This window comes from Sphaerodactylus townsendi, linkage group LG14 (genome assembly GCF_021028975.2).
Source record: "Sphaerodactylus townsendi isolate TG3544 linkage group LG14, MPM_Stown_v2.3, whole genome shotgun sequence".
Taxonomy (NCBI): domain Eukaryota; kingdom Metazoa; phylum Chordata; class Lepidosauria; order Squamata; family Sphaerodactylidae; genus Sphaerodactylus; species Sphaerodactylus townsendi.
Window position 1 is genome coordinate 37,377,631 of NC_059438.1, and position 25,382 is coordinate 37,403,012.

The window sequence follows — 25,382 nt, forward strand, 5'->3', positions numbered from 1 at the left end:
TGTTCCTGGTAAATTAGTAGAATCTGTCATTAAAGATAAAATTATAAAACATGTACAAAAGCAAAACCTGCTGAGAAAGAGTCAGCATGGCTTTTGCAGAGGCAAATCCTGTCTTACAAACTTACTAGAGTTCTTTGAGAATGTAAATAGGCATGTGGATAAGGGGGAACCAGTGGACATTGTCTACTTGGATTTCCAAAAGGCTTTTGACAAAGTTCCTCACCAGAGACTATTGAGAAAACTCAGCAATGAAGGAATAAGAGGGGAAGTCCTCCTATGGATTAAAAACTGGTTGAGAAACAGGAAGCAAAGAGTGGGTGTAACTGGGAAATTCTCACAATGGAGAGATGTAGGGAGTGGTGTCCCCCAAGGATCCGTCTTGGGACCAGTGCTCTTTAACCTATTCATAAATGACCTGGAAGTAGGGGGGGGTAGCGTGGTGGCCAAGTTTGCAGATGATACCAAATTATGTAGGATGGTGAGAACCACAAAGGATTGGCGAGGAGCTCCAAGGACCTTTGATAAATTAGGTGGAAGTGGAGCTAAGAAATGGCAAATGCAGTTCAATGTAGCAAAATGCAAATTGATGCATAGGGGCAAAAAATCCAAACTTCACATACACGCTACAGGGGTCAGTGCTATCAGTCACAGACCAGGAAAGGGATTTGGGCGTCTTAGTTGATAGTTCCATGGGAATGTCAACTCAATGTATGGCAGCTGTGAAAAAGGCAAACTCTATGCTGGGGATAATCAGGAAAGGACTTGATAATAAAACTGCAAAGACTGTCCTCCCCTTACATAAAGCCGTGGCGCGACCACACTTGGAGTACTGTGTGCAGTTCTGGTCACCACATCTCAAGAAGGATATTGAAGGGCTAGAAAAAGTGCAGAGAAGGGCAGAGAAGGGCAACGAGGGTGATTGAGGGACTGGAGCACCTTCCTTATGAGGGAAGGCTGCAGCGTTGGAGACTCTACTAGTTTGGAGAGGAGACGCCTGAGGGGATATGATTGAAGTCTATAAAATTATGCATGGGGTAGAAAATGTTGACAGAGAAATTTCTCTCTCTTTCACAATACTAGGAACCAGGGGCATTCATTGAAAATGCTGGGGAAGAATTAGAATCTAATAGGAAACACTTCTTCACACAACGTGTGATTGGTGTTTGGAATATGCTGCCACAGGAGGTGGTGATGGCCACTAACCTGGATAGCTTTAAAAGAGGCTTGGACAGATTTATGGAGGAGAAGTCAATTTATGGCTACCAATCTTGATCCTCTTTGATCTGAGATTGCAAATGCCTTAACAGTCCAGGTGCTCGGGAGCAACAGCCGCAGAAGGCCATTGCTTTCACATCCTACATGTGAACTCCCCAAAGGCACCTGGTGGGCCACTGCGAGTAGCAGAGAGCTGGACTAGATGGACTCTGGTCTGATCCAGCTGGCTTGTTCTTATGTTCTTATGTTCTTATCTTTCTATAAACCTGCAAAGGGCCCTAGGATTGCAGAAAAATCTGAAAGCTAACCAAAAAAATCACATTGGGGAATTTTGAAAAGCCAAAATGTTATAAAACGAGCTCCTGTAGCTTTAAGAAACCGTTTCCCCCCAGGCGACCATTACTAGGCAACCTCAGATTTCAGGCTTGATTCTGCCAGTAAAAGGGGGCAGAGCCCTTTCCAGGTCTATTTTGTCCTCTGAGGACAACCTGGGACCAGGCTAGGGTTGCCAGCTCCAGGTTGGGAAATTCCTGGAGATATTGTGGCGGTGACTGGGCAGGGCAGGGCTAGGGTAGGTAAGAGGCCCCAGCAGGATATAATGCAATAGTTTCCACCCTCGGAGCAGCCATCTCCTCCAGGTGGATGGATCTTTATCACCTCAAGTCCAGTTGCAATTCCAAGGTATCTCCGCATCCCACCTGGAAGTTGGCAACCTTAGGCCTGGCAGCAACTTCAGGTTGATACCAACTGATATGCCTGATTCAACCAGACCTGGGTGTTTGCTACTGTTCAACAGCAGCCACCCAATGAAAGCCAGTGTTGTGTAGTGGTTAGAGCTTCAGAGTAGGATCTGGGAGAGCCAGTTTCAAATTCCCATCTTGCTGTGGATGCTAACTGGTTGGTTTTGGGCCAGTTCAGTCACATACTTTCAGCCTAACCAGCTTACCGGGCTGTTGTGCTGATAAAAAAGGAGATTGTGCTAATATAAGCTATTTTGGCCCCACTGTGGAAAAAGATGGTCGTTTTCCAAGAAGAGTGTAATGGGGGAGACGGCGGAAGTGGAAAGCTAAAGTCAGAGGGGCAGGTAAAGATAAAGAAGGCAATAGGGAAGATTGGAAAGGCGATAGGGTTGCCAAATCCAGGTTGGTAAATTCCTGGAGTTGTGAAGAGTGGAGCCCGAGGAGAGCAGGGAATGGTGGCAGTCCTAAAGAGAACTAATCTTTGTAGATCCAAGGTCCACTGTGATGCCAGGAGAGCTTCCACCCCCACTGGTGCTGTGGGAGGGGGGGAGGGGCAGGTAGGCAGCCAGGACAATGATGGGGGGGGGGCAGAAAGACAGAATGACAGAGGAGAGACAGTAGGAAAAAGGGCAACAGGTGAGAGACTATATGGCCCCTTCCGCACACGCAAAATAATGCGTTTTCAAACCACTTTCACAATTGTTTGCAAGTGGATTTTGCTATTCCGCGCAGCTTCAAAGAGCACTGAAAGCAGTTTGAAAGTGCATAATTCTGCATGTGCGGAATAGGGAGAGTGGGGAGGAAGTAAAGGGGGGGGGATGAGCTAGCTGTTGGTATTGGCCAAGTCTAGCATGCAAAGGAACCAAGAAGATGACCCTGCAGAGTTTGACAAGTCATCAGCTAGACAGGGGCTGTAAGGTTAGTGACCCCTGCATCCTTTTGTTTCTCCTCTTGTCTGTCTGTGCTTAGATTGATAATCTCCATCTAATTTCCTGCTTCTACTCAGAAGTTAGTTGCAGAGACTTTTCCTAGCTAGCAAGGTAGTGGCACCTTATCCCTATCCTTCCTCTTTCCCATCTGAACTGCAGATCTTAAATAAGCATTTATTTCCTTATTCTTCTAATAAATATGTGGACATTATGCAGTGACCTGGCCTTTCCCCCCTAGTGCCCATATATAATAGCAAATATTGTCAAAGTACATTTATTCCCCTTTCTGCTTATAACAGACCCTTGAAGAGGGTCTGTGCCTGAGTCTTCCCTTTTCTTGGCCACAGAAAAGGACTTACAAGATGGAGCTGAGCAAGACGGTTGTGCTTCATCTCTTTATTCACCAAGTGTTGTGAGCAAAGCCAAGAATCCAATTCAGACACACTTTCCTAAATTCCATGTGCTTAAAGGCACGCTACATGTTGGAATTTCCATAACCCCTGGAACCAATGGAGATTTCTGCTTGCACAGTAAAAGGAGGGCGAGTGGGTGGTGGAAATGGAAATGAACTTTATGGAAATGACGCTGATTGGGTAGTAGATTCTTCTTTCATTTGCATCGTCCCGCCCCCCATCTTTGACTCTTATAGCCTCCCACTGAATTTGGATGTTGGGCCAGCTTAGCCCAGCGGTTCCTTCCTTAGCATTGCAAGGACTTCAGCTCGTCTGAAGAATCAGCCATTGGTTCGAGTCCCGCGGGCGCTGTCTGGCCTTTTGGTTTGCCCCAGGAATCGATCTCTCATTCTTGAAATTTACTTGGAATCAAGAGGAACAGCATCTTTTCACCACAGCCTTTTAAGGCACTTTTAGAGTGTCAAGATTTTATTTGAGCAGAAATATTGCCTGCCTAACCCTAACCCTAACCCACTTCTTTAGGCGCAGTGTAGCAACTTTCAGTAACACACACCCCACACTTTGTGCTTCACAATATTTTCTGCTTCTCTGATCCCATCCTTTTTATGCTGCCTTATTTTGCTGCTTACGCCCTGGGTCTCAATAAGAAAGGCGAACAGCATCACTTTTTTTGCCGACAAAGAGCAGCTGTATACTCCCCCACCCCTTTACCTTGGAATACAACCCTGCGACAGAGAAAGAACCAAATATCTCACATCTCTGTCATCCATTAAGCAACGTCATCCATTAAGCAATTATTTATGTTAGCTTTGTCTTAATAATTTCCCATCAGAGGTAACCTCTGGAAGATACCTTCAGATCCCCAAACAACAGAGACTTTGCCGTTGTGGTTGTGGATCTCCTGAAACCATATCCCATATTCTCCTGGAATGTCATCTTCATAGCAACCTGCGTATGATTTTAATTTATCCTTTGCTGCTTCATTATTCTAAATTCCAGACCACTTGTTTTTTGCTGAGTGACTGTAGTCCATCGATTACCTTGGCAGTGGCTAAGTTTTTGGAAAACATTTTAAATACCAATATTTAAATGTCTAAATGTAAATAATCTGCAATCTTTTATGCCATTAAAGGTTAAACTGAAAGAAAGGTGAACCATAAATAAATAAAACAAATAAATTCCATCTTCGAAACTACTTTGAATCTGCCGGCTTTGCTATTCAGATCCTTGCTTTGTTAACCTCACGACCGGATTACCACTTCATGGGTCTGCCCTGGAGGAGACTAAGGAAGATGCAATTAGTGCAAAATGCAGCAGTCGTGGTGGCGAGCCTATGGCGCGCCAGGTGTTCATGGACTACAATTCCCATCAGCCCCTGCCAGCATGGCCAATTGGCCATGCTGGCAGGGGCTGATAAATATCAGATCCATAATTATCCGGCGCCATAGGCCACTCCTGCCTAACTAACTGGGGTGCTCTTCTGTTGCACAGAGAAGTGCTAATGAGGTTGCTGCCTCATGCGACTAATTTGCTAGTGAGCTGATTTCAGCATATTCGTAGTCCTTAACTACACCTTCCGTGGCGAGAACCTGCACACCTAATATACTCTCCCAGGCATCTCGAAGAAGCCCTCAGTCCTGTAAAAAAAAAAAGTTTCCACCGCCACCATTCTCTTCATGCTCTGGTGATTTTAACATCCTTTCTAATTTAAAATATTTCATTTTCTTTTGAAAAGAGTCATACATTTCAGATCCCTGGTTTTGGAGCATTGTACCTGTGTTCCCAGATTGCTTTCCCTCTAAGGTATTTATCTTATTGCCCAGAACGGACTTGGAGTTTGGTAGTTTACAGGCCTCTGTTTAATTTGAATCTTTCATTCCTCCTTTCCCTACACTTGAATTTGCATTAACTCTACTGGGCAGGGGGATAAAGTATAAATGCTCTATGAGAGCAGCAGTAGCATAGTGGTTAAGAGCAGGTGCACTCTAATCTGGAGGAACCGGGTTTGATTCTCCACTCTGCCGCTTGAGTTGTGGAGGCTTATCACAGAATTCAGATTAGCCTGTGCACTCCAACACACGCCAACTGGTGACTTTGGGCGAATCCCGCAGCTTTGAACTCTCTCAGCCCACCCACAGCGTGTTTGTTATCGGGGAAAGGGCAAGGAGATTGTAAGCCCCTTTAAGTCTCCTATAGGGGGGATATAAATCCAAACTCTTCTTCTTCTCTTCTTCTAATTGTTTTGCCTTGAAGGATGGGTCTCACCTGGTTTCAAAACAGGGACTCCTAGTTGTGATGGGAAAGTGACAGAAATGGCAGATCTATACCCTGGCTCCCTATTCCCACATACAGCAAATGATGAGGTCTAGCTCTTCTCTTGGGGCTATAATGACTTTGGGGAAAGGTTAAGAGACTCTAACTTGGAGAACTGGATTTTGTTTTCCCCCTCCTCCACATGAAGCCTAGTGGGTGACCTTGGGCTAGTCACAGTTCTCTCAGGACTCTTTCAGCCGCACCTGTTTTAAATTTTTAATTAGATTTAATATGCCACCCTTTCCCAGCACAGAGCCGGGCTCAGGGTGGCTAGCAATTAAAAGTGTTCAATCCATATGCAAGATCCATATTCCTAAAAATAATCTCTATCATTAAAACTATATCTGTATATCATACAGATGGCATTTATCAGACTCAGTGCAGGACAAACATATCCAATTCCTAACTCCTCCCTTCTTAATTTGAGGAGTTTTCCAGTTCCTCTTCAATTGTTATAGAAAGCGGTGGGAGTTTGGCAGAGGAAGGTTTGGGAGGCCACCAACATTGACTGTAAACAATAGTTGCCTCAACCAAAGGCCCAAAAGAACATCTCCTTCTTACACACACTGTGGAACAGCACCTTCAAGACCCTGGTCTCAGCAGATGGAGAGTTCCACCAGCCTTGGTTGAGGCTATCCAGACACTTTTGTGGCCAGGGACTACCAGTAGGCTACTTTCAGAAGACCACGGTGTCCTCTGGGGGTTACGGGGAGAGATGGTGCTGGAGACACAGTGGTCCCAGACCACTCATGACCCTAAAGGTTAACACCAGAACCTTGAAGATGATCCGGCATTCAACCGGCAACCAATGTAGTCAGTGGAAGTTGAATGTGTGCTGTTAACAGAGTCTTTGAACCAGTTGTAGTTTCCAGAACAATCCCCCCCCCCCCCTCGTCCTGATCGGGTGCCGCAGCTGAGGAGAATCTGCCCCACAGTGCTCGAAAGAGGGCCCCCCAGCAAGGACATAGGTATAGTTTTTTTTATGGGGGGGTTGGGGGGCTCCACATCCCACACCAGCGCCCCTAGGGCATGGCCCAGCCATGCCTCCCCAGAAAAAAGCAGCTCTCGAGGCGGGGGGGATGGCAGGCTCCCCTGCACTGCCCTGCCCCTCCCACTCTGGGCAGAGGCATAGAGGGGAAATGGAGCCCCTGGTGCAAATCTGAGTTTGCCCAGGCAGCTGCTGCTGTAGTGCTGGAATCCCACCCCAAACAGCATCACTTGCCGTGGTGTTTAAACTAAAGAGCCCATTTAATTCTCCTTTTTAAATCCATAAAAGGGAGAATCTAGGGTCCCTAATAATAGTTCAGGGGTAGGAACCTGCTGGCTCTCAGATGTTCAGGAACTACAATTCCCATCCAGCCTCTGTCAGCATTGGCCAATTGGCCATGCTGGGTAGAACTGATAAGTGATTCTAGTATCCTGAAACCACCAGGTTCTACCCTGAATTAAACAATAACATTTTAAAAGTGATGCTGTTTTTAGAGTGAATTATCTACCCTGAAACAGCATTACTTTCTCAATGTGAAACTGCGTAGAGTGGTTGAGAACGGAGTTCATTCTAATCTGGAAGGGAACCCGGGTTTGATTCCCCCCTGCTCTGCCACTTGAGCACAATGGAGGAGGCTTATCTGGGAATTCCAGATTAGCCTGTGCACTCCCACACACACCAGCTGGGTGACCTTGGGGCTAGTCACAGCTTCTGGGAGCTCTCTCTCAGCCCCACCTACACTCACGGGGTGTTTACATTGTGAGGGGGGAGAGAACAGGAGATTGTAAGCCTCTTTGAGTCTCTCCACCAGGAGAGAAAGGGGATATAAATCCAAACTCTTCTTCTTCTAAACTAGGGACCTCAGATTCTCCCTTCAAATCCCATGCGAGAAGGGGTTGGATTCGAAGGAGAATCTAGAAGTAAGGGAGATACCTGCTGTCAGGGTGCAATTGTTAGAAGTTGGAAGCCACCAGAACTTTCAGGAGTATCTTTAGGAGTCTCTCCTAATGATACCACTACCCAGGACTGAGTGAAAGTTTGGTTTAGGGGGGTCCCAAAGTTACTTATGGACCCTCAAGGTGCCAACCCCATGTCCTAATAGCTCCCAGTGCAGAGCAATGGGGGGATAGAACACACCCTTGGTAGTCCCATAGCTTTGGACCCCCCTGAATAGCACCACAAAAGCCTAGAGTGAGTATCCAATAAGAGACTTTCTCATGATAGCACATCCCAGGTTTGGTGAAGTTTGGTTCCCAGGGGAGTCCCAAAGTTATGGACCACTCAAATGTGCTTAACCCCCATCTTCTATTAGCTTCCATTGAAAACAATGCAGGATGGGAGGCACCCCCCTTTGGGAGTCCATGGCACTTTGGACCCCTTGAACCAAACTCCACCAGAAGCCCGGGTATTATCATCAGGAGTGTCCCCAAACAATCCCGTAAAGAGTTTGGTGCTGCTAGCCCAAACAATGCCTGCCCCTACGGGCAAAAAAAACCAAAAAATTACTAAAATGTTGTAAAACCCACACAAACTGGAGGGCGGGTGGCTTTGGAGTGTGAATGGGAGGGGTTAAAACTGGAGAAACCCCTTATCTACGTCCATGCCCCCACTCCTTCCCTGGACCATACCACGCTGACCGCAGCCTTCGCACGAGACCGCACGTGGATGTTGGGGGGGGGGGATTCCGCTATCTCCCCAAGCCTCTTTGAGCTTGGCAGCCTGTTTGGACAATGTAGCCGAGAGCCCCTAGGGCGGCACCTTCGCAGGAGGCCCCACGTCGAGGTTGTGGCGTGTCCGAGCCTCTTTGGGGCGGGGAGCCGCTGGGGATACTGCTGCCCTCCAGTGGCCAATGGTGAGACTTACAAGCGCAACCCCCGGCCCCCACCACGCGGCATTTCTCAGGTTATAGTTGCTATAATGTGGCGTGTCCGGGCCTCTCTAGGCAGGGGGGGAGTCGCTGCGGAGCCCCTTAACCGTGGTAACGCTGAGAGTGCCCTTGCGAACTCTCCGAGAGCGTTGTAACGCTTCCCCAGAGCCCGGAATCCTATCCCGAGAGCGTTGTAATGGTCTCCGAGTGCGTGATAACCCTTCCCAATAGCGTTGTAGTGGTGTCCGAGTGCGTGCTAGCCCTTACCAATAGCGCTGTAACGGTCTCCGAGTGCGTGCTAGCCCTTCTAAAGAGCGTTGTAACGGTCTCCGAGACCGTGCCAACCCTCTCAGATAGGGTTACCGCGCTCTCGGGGAGCCCTCCGCAGCGACTTCCCTGCTCAAAGAGGCCCCCGACACGCCACATTATAGCAACTATAACCTGAGAAATGCCGCGGAAGCGGGGGGGGGGGGTGCGCTTGTAATTCACACCTTTGGCCACTGGAGGGCAGCAGCATCCCCAGCGGCTCCCCGCCCCAAAGAGGCTCGGACACGCCACAACCTCGACGTGGGGCCGCTTGCGAAGCGCTCTCGGCTGCATTGCCCAAACCGGCTGCCAAGCTCAAAGAGGCTTGGGAAGATAGCGGAATCCCCCCATAACATCCACGTGTGGTCTCGTGCGAAGGCGGCGGTCAGCGTGGCGTGGTCCAGGGAAGGGACGGAGGGGGCTCTCCCGAGCACTGTGGGGCAGATTCTCCTCAGCTGCGGCACCCGATCAGGACGGGGGGAGGGGGGTCCCGGGGGAGCCAGGCCAAGTGGGGGTGGGGGGGCTTTGAAGCCAATGACGGGAGCCCTCCCTCCCCATCGCCTCCGGGGGTGATGAGTCCCGAGAGAGAGCGCGGATTGGGCCGCCGCGCTTCTTCCTCCTCCTCCTGCCGCTTGATTGGCCGGCGGGGTGCCGATATGTCATTTTAGTGCAGATATGTCTCCAGGGCTGCCTGTGAAGAGAGCATCTGTTCATGTTCTTTGAACAGAGGAGGAATGAAACAGGGCGCAGGAGAAAAAATTCAGCCTGTAGACCTGCCCAGAACTGTCAGGCACTTTCTCCTCTGACCTGGATGGCTGGATCATGTCAAACCTTGGCAGCTAAGAAGGGTTGGATCTAGTTGGTATTTGCATGGGAGACAATGAAAGAAATGGAGGATCACTACCTAGAGGCAGGCAACGGCAGACTGCCTGCATTCATATGTTGCCTTGAAAAGCCTATGGGGTCGCCGGAAATTGGTTGCAGCTTGATGGCACTTCCCACCACTAACCCATATCTAATGGGATGCACTATTTCTCTTGTATCCTCCCCACTCTTAATGCTGGGGGGGGGGATTCAAGAGGGACTTGATGTAGTTTCTGAGGGCCACTGATGCCTAGAGATGTCTCTCAGTGAGCTACTTCACGACGCTTCTGGCTCCGTTCTCTCCTTATGTGAGGGGATTGTAAGGCCTTCTTTTCCCTTTGGGCTTGATGGCCTGTATGAAAAGTTTAGTGCTTTGAGTAACTTTGGCGTGGAAGCTTTCTTCTGTGTTGCTGATCTGTTGGGGGTTTTTTTACCTGCAATCCTAGGAGGACCTAACATGGTCCACATGCACTGGGAAGGTTTGATGTTGCTTGCTTTGTTGTGGAGCAGATAGAGATGTATTGTCCTTCCTGATTCATCTTGAATCATGCTCGAGGCTCTAGTGCTGACCTTTAAGCAGTCTGGAGCCCTCGTATCTATGGAACTGCATCTCTCCATATTGCCCCTGCATGACACTTTGGTCCACTCTCCTGGTGGTCCCTAGCCCCAAGGATGTTACGTTGACCTCAACCAGAACCAGGGCTTTCTTGGCCCTGGCTCCAACCCGGTGGAACTCTGTCCATGAACACCAACACCCTGTGGAACCTTAATAAATTCTGCTGCAGTTTAAATAGTCCAAGTTTTAATAGTCAATAGTCCAGCCGTTATACTTCTAGACCAGTGGTGGCGAACCTTTGGCACTCCAGATGTTATGGACTACAATTCCCATCAGCCCCCACCAGCATGGCCAATTGGCCATGCTGGCTGACTGATAGAGAATATGGTATAACACTCGGAGATATAAGGTCCAATTCAACCCACACTTTTAGGGTTGGGATTTGCCATAGAACAGGGGATTTTATGCTGTGATTCTGACAAATGTGAATGGAAAAACAGTGTATTTGCAGGGATACACAAGTTTCAAATGTAGGGCTGCAATTATGGTTCATCTGCCCATCAACAAAGTTCTCACTGGACACTGCAGTGAAATAAGCCAGCCCCAAATTACCATATTTTTAAAGGATTAAGATGCCAACCCCTTATATCTTCCACATTCAGACTTTCCATTAATGTGAGCCTCTTTCATCAGTACAGGTATTATGCAAAACGCCAAGGAACCACACAAAAGGAGAAAAACTCTTTCAAGACCTTTACTATGTAAGTTAACCCAACAACATTGTAAAGTAAACTGCAGTCTCCGAATACTGGAAAGGCGACTGCTACCATAAATATAAAATTGAGAATGCTAGAAAGTTTCTCCTATACAGTGCTTCAAACATTTTGGCTTGTTCATTCGTACAGAATCAACTAAACAAATTCTACTCTAGCTGCCCTTCAGTGCCATCAAACAAAACAACTGGTGGTGGTGGGTTTTCCAGGCTGAGTGGTGGATCTTATTCCTAACGTTTCGCCTGCATCTGTGGCTGGCATCTTCAGAAGCGTAGCACAGAGGGAAGTCTGTTACACACTATGTCCACATGACACAGTGTGTAGCGGGCTTCCCTCTGATACCTCTGAAGATGCCAGCCTAGGCTCTGGCCCAACGATAGGCTACGATCCACCAGACCACTGACTTACAGCGGGAAAACCCACCACACAACCAGATTAGATCAACGTGAAGCCTTGACAAAGACATAAGACAAAACAAGCCCTTTAATTTTTAGACAGAGACAACAAGCAGGGACATTTCTTCTGCCTCTTTTTTTGGAGTTGGCTGCAAGAACAACGGGCTGCTTTCCCCATCCCACGCTGGCCACGTTATGTTGAAACATTTGAACCCCATATTACAAAAACAGAGCTGAGAGGCAGGATGAGAAGGCAGCTGCCAGAACCAAGAGTCTTGAAGTCATTATCCACCACGGGAATCCGCCTGCTCTCTGGCCAAGGGACAAAACATTTCGCATAACGTCACCCAGCAGAAAAGTCTGATTTCTTCAGTCCTCTGGGCAAGTCAATATTGTCACAGCAGCCTATCTGCAGTTCTTTCCAGAGAACAAAATGTACCATGGTGGAAAACATAATTCTCTCTCAAGGAGAAGGATCTTCGCCTCGAATAGCTTTGTACTTGGCCATGTCCTCCGGGAACGTACATCCAGCTCCTGAATCAACAAGCTTTTGAATTTCTAGAAGGAAAAAAAGAATTGCACACATGAGAGTAGGACATTTTGTGACAGACAGTAATAAAGGACATGCCCAGTATTAGTGTGTTTACCTTTTGTACAGAAAACATGAACACTGGCGGGCTACATCTGGAATCAGTTAAAGGGACTATCTGCAAGACCACCATTGAATGAGACCACTGGTCTTTCAAAGTCAGTACTATCTACTCCAAGGGTGGCCAACCTATGGTGCTCCAGATGTTCCTGGACTACAATTCCCATCAGCCCCTGCCAGGGAATTGTAGTCCATGAACATCTGGAGCCACCCCTAATCTACTCAGACTGCCGGTGGCTCGCCATTCCTTAAGTCTATGAAACTGTGTCTTGTAAACATCTTTGAGACGCAAACACAGGATAGTTAATGGCACAAGCGCCAGCCACTCCAGTAAATCCACAGTCCATCGATGGCCTCGTACTAAGAATGCAAACATATTTGATCCATCTTAACACTCAAAGCTTGCATGTGTGGGAGTGCACAGGCTAATCTGAATTCCCCAGATAAGCCTCCACAGCTCAAGCGGCAGAGTGGGGAATCAAACCTGGTTCCTCCAGATTAGAGTACATCTGCTCTTAACCGCTACGCCACTGCTGCTCCCAGTATAAACATCATCTTTAACATGAAGGTATTGTTCTAGAAAGCTTGTTCTAACAGTACAAGAACAAGAACAGTACAAGAACAAGAAAGCTTGTTCTAACAGTACAAGCTTTTATATCAATCTGCATCTTACCTTCATGGTATCAATTTTGCCTTTCACCTGCTCTTTTGTAAGAGCCCTTTCCAGCCATTCTTTGAGTATATATGGTTGAGGTTGCGGCCTTGATCTATGTACCTAGAAAAACAAAACAAAATTGTGTTAGTATGCTTATACTTAGCAGTACAATTTGTCATATTATAGCTGTGTGAGTTGTCTATCCACATCGTCTTTGGGAACATGTCTATGAACAGGAGGAATGGTTTACTCAAGCAAGATTACAAACATGACATTAGTATTTGCTTACATTGGCACTGATCATCACTGATATTTCAAAGAACAAAGAAGAAGAAGAAGAGGAGTTTGGATTTATATCCCCACTTTCTCTCCTGCAGGAGACTCAAAGGGGCTTACAATCTCCTTGCCCTTCCCCCCTCACAACAAACACCCTGTGAGGTGGGTGGGGCTGAGAGAGCTCCGAGAAGCTGTGACTTATTAAAGGTCACCCAGTTGGCGTGTGGGAGTGTACAGGTTAATCTGAATTCCCCAGATAAGCCTCCACAGCTCAGGCGGCAGAGCTGGGAATCAAACCCGGTTCCTCCAGATTAGATACACGAGCTCTTAACCTCCTACGCCACTGCTCCTAAGTATAATCATTCTAACTGCTAAGTATAATCATTCTGTATATACTCTGTGTGTGTGTGTGTGTGTGTGTGTGTGTGTGTGTGTGTGTGTGTATATATATATATATATATATATATATATATATATATATATATATAAGTATATACTGCTAAGTATAATCATTCTAACACAAAGAACACTGATATTTCAAAGAACAAAAATGATACAGCTTCCAGCAATGTATCTAGGACCAGAACCAGGGAAAGAAATTATAATTGAGAACTGGCCCACAGAAAGTTGCAGTCCAGTGTCAACCACCTTCACACACAATGTAAGTTACCTTTGGGACTAGAAACATACAAGGTCTGCAGTGATGCTCAGACTCCCCACTGTAACGAGATGCGGTTTCCTGTGCTTTCCTGAACACTGCCAAACAAGTCACTGGCTACTTACTCAAAGACTTCCAAGGGCACACTGATATCATGAAGCTGCTGCGGCAGCCGACATCTTGCAAACCAGTAACCATAAAATTCCTAGGAAAAAAACAGACTATTATTAGTGCTACAAAATTAATAATACAGTGGCAAACATCAGGGTGGTGGAGAGGTAGAGGAATGCTCTATAACCGTTGTGGCGAACCTTTGGCACTCCAGATGTTATGGACTACAATTCCCATCAACCCCTGCAAGCATGGCCAATTGGAGGTGTGGAGGTCCAATGCAGCCACATTAGAAACTGATAGAGTATGAATCCATAACATCTGAGTGCCAAGAACCCTACTCTATAAGAACAATGTGAAGACTGATAAAGGGATCTTGCTCACTCTCATAGTCTCCTCAAACCTGTGAGTTATTAAAACTTCTATAAGCACAAAGGGGTTAAGAACAAAAGAAATGAACTCTCATCTCTTCCTGATCACAAGATCACATTTAGAAGACACTTTAAAAGAACTGGACACATCTATGAGGAGATGTAGCTATCTAACCACATGTCTTAGCTGATGACAAGAGGCAGAAAAGAAGTCCACATTCAGAGGGGGAGTAACAACGTCCTCCCATGTCAAATGTTGGTTGCAAGCAGAGGAAAGTGGGAACTGAGAGTATCCCAAACATCCTGCTCAACCTTTGCTCTAACAAGGGGAACAGTTGGACAGATTCGGAAGGTGAGTCTTCCTTTTTAAGAACCACTATGCATGTGCCACTGTGGAAGCAAGAGCAGATAAAATAAAGCAACGATAGAAGTTTTCTGGGGAAATTCAAATTAATATTTTAAGTACTGACATAATGTTAGCACAAAACGTTAGCAAAAGGCCAACAAACACAAACCTGGACCCTATACGAGCTCAGACATCTGGTCATATTTCAAAACCTTTTTTTGACCACATAACATGACTGATTTGCAGAATCTCATCCCTGACAACTACAGATAAATGGACTATATTTATTTACATGGCAGACGGAAAATCATGAAATTATAGCACATTGATAAAGCATGTTGGAAAATTCTCCATGCACAACATCACGAGACAATGTCTGATTCCATAAGCAAAGAAAAATTAAGGCATTACATTGCTAGAGGCTGCCAGGTATTATCCTGTAATGTTTTTTGTGCAGGAGGCTTGTAAAAATGGAAAAAGCAGTAGATTTAATAGCACACAGAGTTTATTTTGAGAAAAAAGCCCTTAAAAGGGAAAAAACTCAAAGCTGATTACCTACTAGCTGTTAGCAGCGCATCTATTCTACCTCTCCTGCGTAAACACAGCAGCCAGGTTTTGGATGCAAGCCAAAGGGCAGGAAAACAGCATGTGTAGGAAGAACTGCAAGTTCAGCATCACTATTTCAAGTGTCCCCCTATCTGCCTGGCCTCCCCTTCATCCCCCCCCCTTCCCCTTTCTTGCTCCCCCTCCCCTTTCCCCATCCCTTGTACTGAATATAATGAAACCAAAGGGTGGGCAAGACGCAGTTGGATTTATTCAATTGTTAAAGGGGTACCAAATGTCTACATCTTTATACGTTTTACTTATTGATTGGTTGCACTATTTTAATTGTTATCACATCCTACTGATTATGTCTGTATACTGAACTGCGAATGCTGCTCTGATGGGCTCACAGGGCTGTCAAACTCGTGGCCCTCCCATCATCCCCTGCCAGTATCATGCTCATGTGCCTCCAGATGTTATGAACTACAGTTCCCATCATCCCCTGCCAGCATCATGCTCGTGGCCCTCCAGATGTTATGGACTACAGTTCCCATCATCCCCTGCCAGCATCATGCTCGTGGCCCTCCAGATGTTATGAACTACAGTTCCCATCATCCCCTGCCAGCATCGGGCTCGTGGCCCTCCAGATGTTATGGACTACAGTTTATCCACATCCCCACCAGCATGATGCTGGCGAGAATAAGGAACTAACAGTGCCCTGGAGAACCCTAAGTTGACACCCCATTAGCCCCCCTGAGGTAGAAATCGAAATAAAGTAAAAGTGAAGTATGTGCTCGACAGAACGGCTGGAGTCTGAGGAGCACGTGGGAGATCTGGATTCAAACCCTCCCACCGCCCAGATATCCGCCTCGGGCCAGCCACACCCCTCCCCAACTCAGCCTACCTCGCAGAGCTGTTGTGAAGGCAGCCTCGACAGCATCACCCCCTCCCCATACGTCACCCACCGCCCCCAAACCCGCTGGGGAAAGGACAGCGCCGCTCACAGCTTCTGGTTGAGGCCCGCCTGGCTGCTGGGCTGGAAATCGCTGACGATGATGCCCAACTGCCGGATGTTCTCCACGAACTTCTCCAGGTGCTCCTCCAAGGAGTCGAACTTCTCCGCCATCGCCGCGCCGCAAAGGGCTTCGCCACGGAAACCACTTCCGGGTTCTACACCGCCTCTAGAAACACAGCGATCCAATCACAGTCGACTTAGAGTCCCTCGAGGCTCCGCCCTGCAGCGAGTTTGAAAGGAAAGGAGGGGGGGTTTTACGCATGCGCAACTTTGTAGTCCCCGTTTCACAATCGTTTGGCGGAGAGCGGGGGCGTGGCTACACCTTTTCTCCGCCCTTTGTCACTCCTCTGCATTGCCTGATGGGCCGATACGTCTCTTGAGGGTACGAAAAGGACGGGCTGTTGGGCGCATGCGCTGTTCTCATGCTTTGTGTTAATCTTTCTGTATGTTAGTTAATTCTTATTTGCTATTAACCTTTTTTTGTAGTGGAAGTTCAAAGAAGTAATTTGCATTTAAAAATAAAGCAATAATATAGATATTTCATTGATTTTTGTAAGATTAAAGTCCAGGAAGGTTGCATTCTAAATGGAATTAAAAGAGGGAGGGCAGCAAGTCCATATTCACAAAGCAGTGAGGGGGAAGCGAGAGCCTGTTAATAATAATAATGATGATGATGATGATGATATTTCTGTTAATAATCATCTTAATTATGATACTTTTAATTATGGCCAGCATTTGAAAATAGGCTCATTTAGTCTCCAATGAAATATTAGACAAGTTGTGTTGGAGACTGGGTAAAAGCCGGATCTGGATGCCTTTAAATGGACCCTCTTGAATTCATATGATTTTTACACTGAAATTAAACGAAACCACCATAATAGCGTAGAGCATGTCTTAGTCTATAGACGGAACCACACAACAATCATGCATCCAATGCTTTGTGGCACTGCAGTGGTGAAAAAATGTGATGAAAAAGCATGGACCCTCATGAGCACATATCATGTCCATGGTCGCAGCTTACCACAAATATCATGGCACAGCAGGTGGTGCAAAGGGTGGATTCTGGTGTTGAGGTCAGATCTGTAGTAGGGACCTGGCATGATTTGATGGAATTTTTTAGGGTGACAGGTGCAAAATCGCCAGAAGGTCCACATGAGGATCGATGCTTTAACCCATTTTCACCACTGCGGTGCCACTCACCCTGTATTTCAGTCTGGCAGCAGCAGCAGCAGCAAAAGTGGCTGGTGATGCTGGCTATGAGTGGCATCATGTTGCTGGTAATGTGGCGACATTGGTGTTAGCAAAACACTGCAGTAAATCGACTTCTATCGTGGCGATTTTGCCCAAATAGCCTGAGCATCGCCATGTGCTGGAAGTGTTACTGGCCATAAAGCCCCAATTGTTGTTTTTTAAAATTTTAAGAATGCTTTATTGGGTTCAAAGAAAAGTTTCAGAGGGTAGAAATATAGAAAGGAAACAAGTATGGTATCATTTAGATAGACAAAGAATTATGCAAGTACATTTGTTGTTAAACATTTATATTGCCCTTACACCTTTGTGTTCATTGCACTGTCAATCCACATTTCTTATACTTAAAATAAGGAGGAAAAATTGGGAATTTATTAGGTAGAAAGGAAAAGAGGATCAGATTGGAGAAGAAGAAAGATTAGTAAGAAAGTAAAAAGAAGGTAGCGAAAGAATGGAGAGAAATTAAATTAGAGGTTAATATCATAACCCTATAGTTGGATACTCATTTGAGTATCTAGGTTATGTTTTCTCTTATAATGTCTTATACTGACTTAGATCATGAGCTTTTGATATGTACTAGTAATTACCTTTACTGTTGCTAAAAAAAACCTAATTATCTGAAATAATGGTATGGATGCATTTGAGGTGACAACAGTTGAGATTATTTACGTAATTGCCACCTTGTAGGCTTTGCGTGGGCTTGGGGTTCAGAGTCTTTTGCCACCATATATCTTTAGACATCTTCTCTCTCTTGCTTCCCAGCTCTACTGTAGCAAATGAGAGGGACTATAAAAGAAACAGAGAAAAGTATTAGACATATGTTAAAAAATGCAGGAAATGGCATTACATAAGTAATAATTACAAAGGCGAAGAGGGAACAGTATAGTGCATATAGTAAACAGATAATGTATGCTGTATGCAGTGGGATAGTCCACAGTCTCATGTAGAAATGTCTTCTTGTAGGATCACTGTAGATATGTAGAAAGCGTCTTCTTGAACCATTCCATTGTAGTCTGACCCAAAGTTACCTTTCTAGAAGTGCCTTCTGGAACAATTCTGTTCGATGAATGCAGCAGAAACTACCGTGCCATGAATCAGACACCAGTCCATCAAGGTCAGGACTGGCTACTCCCGGGATGGCTAGTAGCAGCTTATAGCACTTCCGTGTGCAGTTGCCTACCACACCCAAACTGCAGAAAGTTTTCAGTGAAATTGCTGTCGCTCTGTTTGCCAGGAATTGAACCTGGAGCCTCAATCACGCTCTACAGCTGAGCCACAGTCCCAGAAGCATAGAGGCCTTCTTGCTGTCTTCATATGTGAAGCCACAAGCTGGGGGCCAGCCCACAAGGGGAGATGGACACATCTTTCCTGTTTGTAGGGTGGCATCCCAGAAGCTTGCTTGGATGAATAAATCTGTTGTGTAGGAGCCTAGGAGGGGAGAGGGTCCTGCAGATACAAGGGTCCGAAGCCAAGAAGTATCTTGAGCTGAGCTCAGCAACTGATGGGCAGCCAATGGACTGACTGCAGAATGGGTATGATGTGCCTATTCTGCTTAGCTCCTGATAGCCACTGAGTTGTGACTATGTGTACTCACTGGAATTTCCAAGTTAACCTCAAGGGTGGTCCATGCAGGCTGCATTTGTGTGGTAAAATGGAAGTATTTGCGGTTGGTACTAACCTTAGGCCCCTTCCGCACATGCAGAATAAATGCACTTTCAATCCACTTTCAATGCACTTTGCAGCTGGATTTTACTGTCTGGAACAACAAAATCCACTTACAAACAATTGTGAAAGTGGATTGAGAGATATGACTGTTCTACACATCTTGAAAGGGCCTTCCTATTCGCTCAAAACTGTGACAATCCCAGTTCTAAAATTTGCTGCAAACGCAGTGCTGGATTGTAGAGGCAATTTGAATGACCTACTACCTTGTTTTCTGGGAAAGTGAGGAGACCGGTAGGCTTCGAGGAAGCCGCAGTGATCCTCCAACATGAACATAAAAACAGCGATCTTATGAAGAAGTGATATGAAACAAGGACCTTGCCATAGCGACCTTTGATTTAAACACACAGGAACAACTTTTTTTCTTAAATAAATAAGATCTTCTCTAATATCCCACAAAATGAGCGTTGCTGTCGATTCTGTCCTGATACAACTGATTCACTTTCTCATATTCTGCTTCACTGTTCAAAATACAACATCAGAACTGATTTGAGAACTGTATTACCAACAGGATTTATGCTCCTTTCTGATAAGATAAAAATGGCTGAGGCCCCTTCCGCACACGTAAAATAATGCGTTTTCAAACCACTTTCACAACTGTTGGCAAGTGGGTTTTGCTATTCCGCACAGCTTCAAAGAGCACTGAAAGCAGTTTGAAAGTGCATTATTCTGCATGTGTGGAATGAGCCTAAGCTTCTAAATAACTCTAATGCTGAAATCTCTGAAGCTGTTGCTACATTTTTACTCTGTGTACTGCAAGTTGTGCAATAATGATCTTTTTATTGCATTTGGAATTCATGACACACACCGGTTTTATGCCTAATAAAGGTTTTGGATTTGAAATAAATAAGATCTTTGAATATAGCAAAAACATATATTAATAAGTTAAATATAGGACTTTGCACATTTGGTTTCTCATTGCACCAAATATTGAGCTGTGTATGTCAACTTTATAATGATAATGTTATAGATTCAGAGTTCTGTAACTACAAAGTTAATATAGCTGTAGACCGCTTTACCCATATTAAGGTTTTGTGAACAATATACTTTCGATCAGACAGCGGTACTGTATTTCTTTTGGTACTTTCTGGGAAGGCATTTGTACTTTAACGTGAGGCACAAACTATAGAGACATCACATTTTCAAATATCATTCACACAAAAAGTAAAGCGCCAGCGACAGATGTGAATTGTCTTTCAAGCTAGAAAGCTCTGCTAATACGTTTTGTTTTGCTGAGAAACAGTGGCCTTAAATGAGCAGCTTGCCAATGGAGATAAGGGCTGTGCCGAAACAAAGCACGTTTCCCTCAGTGTATAAAATATACTTTCCATGGGAGCCCCGCCCTGTCATCTTCGATGAGATTGCTTTGTCTGCTGCAGCATTAACAAGGAGTTGCCCTGTCATTTATGTGCAAACCGTGGTCTCCTCCCAATGAAACTCCAAAGATGTGGGTTTGGTGCCTTCTCAGCAGGAGAAAAAGCCTTTGTTCCATGGCAGAGCTTTTGGCTTCTCTCACACTGAGCCAGCTGCCAGCATTACAATATAACTGATACCTTGTGAGATGGGTGGGGTTTGGAGTTCTGTGACTAGCCCAAAGGTCACTCGGTAGTGACCTTCATGGAGTGGAGTGCAGAAACAAACAGTTTACAATTTAGAATGCTGCTCATGTGAGGAGTGGGGAAACAAACCCAGTTCTCCAGATTACAGTCCACTGTTATAAATATTAAGCCTTGCTGTAAGGAAACCCTTTTTCAGGGTAGTCTGCATTGTGCATTTTGCATAGCACATGCCACAAGACCCAAATTTGTTTTTTGCATTCTAATTAAATATCATAGCGGATATCACACCTTTCAAGTGCTTCAGCCAAATAAATATTCCCTGTCATTTGTGACGGGTATTGAGGTCATTTGTAACCAGACCATCTCTGCAACATCTGAAGTAACAACCATGGTAGTGTTTGCAGGAATCTATACCCCAGACAGAGCCATATCCTGATAGCTGCTTGATCCCAAGTAACATCCTGGTCCTGGCTCTTCTACTTGCCATAAAGGTTTCTTTAGCATTCCCATTAACTATAAAAATGCCTAGGCCAGTGGTGGCGAACCTTTGGCACTCCAGATGTTATGAACTACAATTCCCATCAGCCATGCTGGCAGGGGCTGTTGAATTGTAGTCTATCTGAGTCTCTCACAACCTAAATGCATCTGATACTACCATTTTTCTTATGCATTGCTCTGTTTCACAAGCAAGGAATCAGGGCTCAAGGGTCTGTGATTTGGAAGCCCAAACCTGCTCACAGTTGTGCAGTGACTTGGATGTTAGGGACAGACAATAATTCTTATGTGAGCTGCCTTGCCTTATGTCTGGAAGTTCTAGAACACATTCGATCTAGACAAAGGCCAGTTAGCTAGGCTTAGAACTACAATGGGCCAAAATCCAGCGGCTTCAGAGTTAAAATTCCAGAGTCTAGAAACTTTATTAGGGGTTTCTAGAAGCAGGTGATATGCAGCCAGATACGCGCGTATAAATTGCACCACAGAAGTTTAAATTGAACACCAAAAACATCTGCGTAATGGGATTCATGGGAATGACACAACTGGAACAGAACTGCACTTTAAGTGCATTCATTTATATCGTATCTCTGTGGTAGAGACACAAAATAGCTTATAGGAATTCTCCCCTCCCGCCTTTTATCCTCTCCCGAACTCTAGGCCTCACATGTCCTAGCCCCGTGGTGGCGAACCTTTGGCACTCCAGATGTTCATGGACTACAATTCCCATCAGACCCTTCCAGCATGGCCAATTGGCCATGCTGGCAGAAACTGATAAGTGATCCATATCTGAGTGTAAAAAACCTACTGTCCCTAGCAACTTACTTTCGAACCATAATACCACAGTGAAGTATCAGACTGGGCTCCAGGTTCAAATCCCCACTCTGCCATGGAAGCCGGCTGGGTGACCTCGTGCCGGTCATTCATCCCCAGCCTCACCTACCACACAGGGTGAATGTGGTGAGCAGAAGAGGGGGAGACCAATGTTGCACGCCACTTCCCCCCCCCCCCTCCTGAGAACAGTGGGACATATAGAATTAAATCCATAAATAAGAAGAGTGAAAGATAACTACAAAGGCCTGCATATCCACCCCACCCATCAGAAATACTCAGCTGCAGAGAATGTAGCAGGTAGTACCCACCTATATTCAAGTGCTCCTTGGCTGGGAATGAGAAAAAACAACACCATACATCCTTCCCAAACAACCTTCCCACTCGTTTACCCGATGCCTCATTCAGCAGCAGTGGGCAGCTGGGGTTGTAAGTTCACCCTCCACGCTGGATGAAGAGCAGGGGGGTGAGTTCTCTGAATCTTGGTTGGAAAAATCGTGGAGATTTAGGGGTGGAGCTTGAGGAAGACAGGGACCCCAGTGAAAAAGAAAAAGAGTTTGGAATTATACCCCACCTTTGTCTCCTCCAAGAAGAAGAAGAGTTTGGATTTATATCCCCCCTTTCTCTCCTGCAGGAGACTCAAAGCGGCTTACAATCTCCTTGCTCTTCCCCCCTCACAACAAACACCCTGTGAGGTGGGTGGGGCTGAGAGAGCTCCGAGAAGCTGTGACTAGCCCAAGGTCACCCAGCTGGCGTGTGTGGGAGTGCACAGGCTAATCTGAATCCCCCAGATAAGCCTCCACAGCTCAGGTGGCAGAGCTGGGAATCAAACCCGGTTCCTCCAGATAAGAGTGTACCTGCTCTTAGCCACTACGCCACTGCTGCTCTAAGGAGACTCAAGGTTGCTTACAAGCTCCTTTCCCTTCCTCTCCCCACAACAAACATCTTGTGAGGTAGGTGGGGCTGAGAGAGTTCCGAAGAACTGTGACTAGCCTAAGGCCACAGAGTCCACTCTTGAAAGCGCCCACTTCCTCTAGGAGAACTGGCCTCTGTCACTCTCTGGAGAGAGTGGTATTCCAGGGGATCCCTCGGTTCGGCCTGGAGAACGGTATCCTTCAGCCTAGCCATACTGCTGTCGGCCAAAGATTATAACAAAGCATCAGTGGAAGTTTTATTGATTCTACATGGATTACAAGCCCCAGAAGTCAGACCGTGGTCTCTGGAGGAATGGTCGAGCTGAGAGATGGAAGAACAGCATTCAAGCTCCTCTGCAGAATCACATCCTTCCTTCTCCTGCTTAATGAGCCTCCTCAATCCTCTGGGCAGGAAATGCTCCAGCAAGGAGGAGGGACAGGGAATTAAACTCTCCCTCATGCCCTGCAGGTCCAGGATAGCCAAGCTTCAGGAACACAGCTAGAAGGGCCAGGTGCTTGAGGGAACTTCAGTACTTTGGTCTCTTCACCTCGACCCTGGAAGGAGAGAGATTGATGAGGCAAGAGAGAAACAAATCCTGGCAGCAACAATGTATGCTGGAGCACCTTCACTTCTGAGGCTGCAGCCGTTTGGGACCTCTCCAGTTTGGAGGCGATCTGAGGGGGGGATAGGATTGAAGTCTATAAAATTATGCATGGGGTAGAAAATGTAGAGCAGAGATTTTTCTCTCTTTCCCACAATACTAAAACCACGGGGCATCCATTGAAAATGCTGGGAAAATTTGGACTAATAGGAAACGCTGTTCCATAGCCTTGGTGTTTGGAATAATATACACAGTAGGTGGGGATGGCCACTAACCTGGATAGCTTCAAAAGGGGCTTGGATAGATTTATGGAGGACAAGTCGATCTATGGCTACCAATCTTGATCTGAGACTGCAAATGCCTTAGCAGACCAGATGCTCAGGAGCAGCAGAAGCAGCAGAAGGCCATTGCTTTCACATCCTGCATGTGATCTCCCAAAGGCACCTGGTGCGCCACTGCGAGTAGCAGAAAGCTGGACTAGATGGACTCTGGTCTGATCCTACAGACTCTTTCGTATGTTCTTATGCCAGAACAGTGCTATTAATGGCAATTGAGCTTCCTCCTCCCCAACACGAGGCAGTTACAACTGAGGAGCTCTGCCCGCTAGTCAGCTGGCCCCCAACTGCAGCAGTGCCATAATAAAAGAAAAACATTTCAACTAATATCCAGCCTCCAACTGCCTCTTCTCAATGATCTACAAAGGGCAGTTGTTACTGCTTGCTTGAGCTGGCACGGCACTTTCGTACAGAGCTGCCCCTGTAACAAGGGGCCACGGGCCCAGTCAGAATAGTAACTACAGCAGGCTGAGTCTCAGCAACAGAGCCTGCTTTGCATGGGGAAAAGCGGTCAAACCACCTGCTTACATGAGCTACAGGCTCCAGACAACAGGCCAACAGGTGGGACTGTGAACCCCGCAAATCTCAGCTTTGGAGGGTTTGTGAGGCCAGCTAGCCTTTTAGTCAATGCATACACATCCATGTCCCCAGACAGCAGCCATTCCCACTAGGAACCCTCAAACATGATTCTGGGAGGAGATTTTTTTGGGGGGGGGGGAAAAGATAGAGAACAGGGTTTTTTTACTGAGACTCAAAATACTCACAACACTGATCTTCTTCCACTGCCTGATCCAGCTCAGCCTTCGTTGGTCTCCCTTGAAGCTTGGCGTGTCCTTCTGACCTTGGGACATCTTGATCCCATACTGGAATGCAGCTCTGAAGTCAAAGTTACGTGGATGAAAGAAAAATGAAAGAACTGAACAACCACCTGGTGCAGCCAATAGCCAGCCAACTATAGACCAGAGAGAAGAGGTTTCTATAATTTCACCACATACCCTTAAAAGCTTTCCCTTTGAGAGGTCACCCACCCCCACCCCCAAGAAAACTGGCATTTCTTACTTGGGCGAGCCTCTTTGTTGTTCATGTATTCACTGTACTCCTCCTGGAGTGTGTGAAGTCCCAGCGGCCAAGGGGTCCCTTTTGTTACCTTCAAAGAGGGAGGGAGAAGAGGCAGGTTGGTTTATACATGCGGCAGAATGCTGGAACAGACAGAAGCGATGGAATAGAAATCTTATGCTTTTAGCACAAATTGTCTCTCCCTTACACACACAGACAATCACTCCCCTTCTCTGGAAAATTGCCTTGCGGGCGGCTATTTTCTGCTGGCAGTGACTTTTGTTGAAGGCGTTAAAACAGAGACCTGGATTACCGGCGATAAAAATCACCCTATACCAGTGATGCGAACCTTTTCAAGACAGAGTGCCCAAATTGCAACCCAAAACCTACTTATGTATGCATAGAAATTGCCAACTACTGCAATTTAACCCAAATACTGAGGGTTTTAGTTTAGAAAAAAAAAAACAGTTGGCTCTGAAGTGCATTACTCAGGAGGTAAGCTTGGTGGTAGTCAGTGGCTTTGTTTGGAAATGGCCGTGCAACTCTTCCAATGGGTGAATCACAGCCCCTAGGAGGTTTACTCAGAAGTAAGCCCATTACCGCAACAACCGAGCTTACTTTGAGTAAGGATCATGTTTTA

At 46.2% G+C, this 25,382-nt stretch overlaps 1 protein-coding gene and 1 long non-coding RNA gene across 2 annotated transcripts in view; both read right to left on the reverse strand.

Annotated features, from left to right (window-relative positions):
- IK (IK cytokine) overlaps positions 1-25,382 on the reverse strand; it is a 375,513-nt gene that overhangs the window by 336,391 nt on the left and 13,740 nt on the right. The window lies entirely within an intron of this gene.
- On the reverse strand, positions 10,932-12,342 carry LOC125443442. Its single transcript, XR_007246121.1, has 2 exons — positions 11,357-12,342; positions 10,932-11,206 (listed from the first exon to the last, which is right to left on the reverse strand). It is a non-coding gene; the product is annotated as an uncharacterized LOC125443442 (long non-coding RNA).